The sequence below is a fragment of the Equus caballus genome, chromosome 21 (assembly GCF_041296265.1).
Source record: "Equus caballus isolate H_3958 breed thoroughbred chromosome 21, TB-T2T, whole genome shotgun sequence".
Classification (NCBI taxonomy): domain Eukaryota; kingdom Metazoa; phylum Chordata; class Mammalia; order Perissodactyla; family Equidae; genus Equus; species Equus caballus.
In genome coordinates this window covers 9,673,374-9,676,983 of record NC_091704.1, presented here as the reverse complement: position 1 = coordinate 9,676,983, position 3,610 = coordinate 9,673,374, and the positions used below count along the sequence as shown (strand labels likewise).

Genomic DNA, 3,610 nt, shown 5'->3' with positions numbered 1-3,610 from the left:
ATAAAAGGAGGAGATGAAAATATAAACAGAGAGAAAAGATCATGCGAAGACAGAAGAAGATGACCATCTGCAAGCCAGGGAGAGAGAGGCTACAGGAGAAATCAATCCCATCAGCAACTTGCTCTAAAAGCCTAGAATCCAAAAGAATGAGAAAACAAATTTATGCTGTTTCAGCAATCTAGTCTTTGGTACTCTGTTATGGCAGCCCCAGAAAAATAATAGAACCAGTACCAGCATATTTATGTATGTATGTGTGTATATACATGCGTGTGTATGTGAAGCAGATGGATGATAGTGTTCTTCACATTAAAAAAGAATGGGTACTGGCTTGACTATGATCTTTATTTAAAAATTTCTGAGAAGAACAGAAAAGTAGTAAAAGAAATTCTTGTACTGTAAATTTTTGATATGGAGACAATGGACAGTAATCTTCATTGGTTTCAATGTAACGGTTAATGTGAAGAGTATACTTTATTGAGAAACCAATTTTTCCCAAAAGCCCTTTCCGTTGCCTCTTTTACATCTTTGTTCCTTAAACCGTAGATGATGGGATTCAGCATGGGAATGGCAATGGTGTAAAACACAGACACTATCATGTCCTGGTCCAAAGAGTAACTGGAACTTGTTCTCGCATATATGCAGAAGACTGTTCCATAGTAAATAGACACCCCAATTAAGTGAGAGCCACATGTAGAAAAGATTTTTCGTCTCCCTTCAGCAGAATGCATCCTCAGAATGGCCAAGAGAATGAAACCATAGGAAACCAGGACAATCATGATAGTGACTATCTCAATAATGCTCGTAAAGTAGGAGACTAGAAGCTGGTTTGTGTGAGGGTCAGAACAAGAAATAGCGAGGACTGGAGGGATGTCACAAAAGAAATATCTAATTTCGTTGGATGCACAGAAGGTTAGGCTAAATGATGCTCCTGTGTGCACTGAAGCATTCAAAATGCCATAAAGATAGGAAGCAGTGATGCATGGCACATAGACCCTGGGTGGCATGCTAACTGAATACAACAGAGGGTTGTAGATTGCTACATAGCAATCATATGCCATTGCAGCCAAGAGAAAACATTCAGTGGTCCCAAAAGTAACATCAAAAAACATCTGTGCTGCACATCCAAGGAATGAAATAATGTTATTCTCTGACAGGAAATTGATCAATATTTTTGGGGTGACAACTGAAGAATAACAGGCATCCAAGAATGATAACACACTCAGAAAATAGTACACAGGGTTGTGCAGCTGGGAATCCCTAATGACCAATATAATCAATCCCAGATTTCCTGTGAGAGTGAAAAGATAGATTGCTAGAAATAGCAAAAACAGGAAGACTTGCACATCAAAATCACCTGTGAAGCCCATCAATATAAGCATATTCTCATATTCTCATATTCTTCACCTGGATCATGCATAAATCTATGTCTGATGGGAACCCTGGCATTTCAGTTTTTATTTATAGGTTCTAAATGCAATATTATCTTTTCTTTAAGATTGGTGCCTGAGCAAACAACTTTGGCCAATCTTATTTTTTTTCTTCTGAAAGACTGGCAAGTGAGCTAACAACTGTGGCCAATCTTTTTTTTTCTGCTTTATCGCCCCATATCCCCCCTGGTACATAGTTGTATATCTTAGTTGCAGGTACTTCTAGTTGTGGCATGTGGGATGCCACCTCAACACGGCCTGAGGGGTGGTGCCACGTCCATGCCCAGGATCCGAACCAGCAAAGCCCTGGGCCGCTGCAGTGGAGCACAAGAACTTAACCACTCGACCATGGGGCCGGCCCCAGAAATGCAATATTTTTTAAAACAAAACCCACTCAATATAGTCTCTTCTTTTTCTGAGAATGGCATATTGAAATGCCTGGCAGTGAAGAAACAGGCAGTGATGTAGAAGTTGGGTCCAAGTGGATGCATTACCCTGTATAAATAAATTAAATAAATTATTTCATTCAGTTGTTGGCTAAATTTGTTATGTTTAAAAAACCCAGTTTAGGGGCCAGACCCGTGGCCAAGTGATTAAGTTCACACTCACCGCTTTGGTGGCCCAGGTTTTTGCCGGTTCAGATCCTGGGTGCACACATGGCACCACTGTGGAGCCATGCTGTGGCAGTGTCCCACAATGCAGAGCCAGAAAGACCTACAACTAGAATATACAACATTGTACTGGGGGTTCGGGGAGAATAAGAGGAAAAAGAAAGAAGAAGATTTGCAACCGATGTTAACTCAGGTGCCAATCTTTAAAAAAAAAAAAAGCCAATTTACTTGGTTTAATTCTTAGTTTATTTTCTATTAAATTTAGTACATACTGTCTTCATATTACATCATCTTAAAATTCACAAAGATAAATGAATATACCACTCTCACGAGATTAGCCCCAGTGAATCCCAATTTAAATTGGTATCAGGCACCTTAATATTGCGTCTGTGTCATTACATTCTGACTTTGGGCATGTCAGTAAAATAATAGTGTGTTTTGTTGAATTCTTCTGATAATGTTGTCAATGGTAGTTTTCTTATAACCCCTGATACCTCTGATCTTATCTCTAGGGCAAGAAAGTGGTCTATGAATGAAGACATATTTTATTCTCAACTGTGTCCCATTAGAGCAATTGTCCAGTTCACTGTAGGGAATTGAGGAAGGATAGACAAAAAGTATGGGGTTTATTTATTTTCTCCAAGATGTTCTTCAAACATGCATTTCTTTCAACTAATATTTAAGGAAAGTAGAACTGATTGTTTTTACATTTAGCTGATTTCACTTTAAGAGATAGAGACTATAAAGACAGAATATAGATCTTGAATTTTTAACAAATCATGATCATTCTGGAAAACTAAAATCATATCAGTTCCTCAATCCTCATACATTCAGAAAACATAATGCACCAGATGTCCATGAGAACATGACTTCAGGCACCAAGCTTGAGGAGAAGGAAAACTAAGGCAGGAGCTACCACATGTTGTTAAGTGGCTACTAGAGGGTAGAAATATTGTGTACATTATCCTATGTAATCCTCACAGCAACCTGCAACTAAATCATTCAGAATTCATTTATAGATGAGAAACTGAGGACCAGTCATACCTATATGTTGACCAACCTCACTTAATAAGTTCTTAGTAGAGCCAGCAGTCAGTGCAGGTTTCTCGGTTGCCACATGCTAAGCTATTTCCACTTGACGATACTGCAGACTTATTGTGACCTGCCATAATTCTGAAATGGGTATCCCCTAGAAATAATGCAAGGTAATATCTGCATGTATTTGCATTCTTTTATAAAGCCATCAAGCTTAATTACCACGATATTAAAACAAAACCTGGAAGTGTTTTCTAGATGAATTAGTTAACTAATTAAGTAAATTTAAAATTTATATATATTCTTCCATTGGAAAAAATCTGTGGTCCCCCAATTGCATATAACTATGACTGGCTGATAGTTAATTTTCTCTCCCTTTAATAATTTTCTTAAATTTTAATATAGATATTTATTCCTACTACCTTTATTTTAGATGTTATCTTCCAACAAGGGAAGTAAAGCAAATTTCTGATTTAGAGCTCTGTTGATCAAAATGTTTTGGAAATCTCTCCTATTTGACCTCCTTTGTTACCTGGA

The 3,610-nt window shown here is 37.7% G+C and overlaps 1 pseudogene; it reads right to left on the bottom strand.

Annotated features, from left to right (window-relative positions):
* Window positions 1-452: 452 nt before the first annotated feature.
* LOC138919849 (olfactory receptor 5T1-like) lies at window positions 453-1,446 on the bottom strand (annotated as a pseudogene).
* Window positions 1,447-3,610: the final 2,164 nt, after the last annotated feature.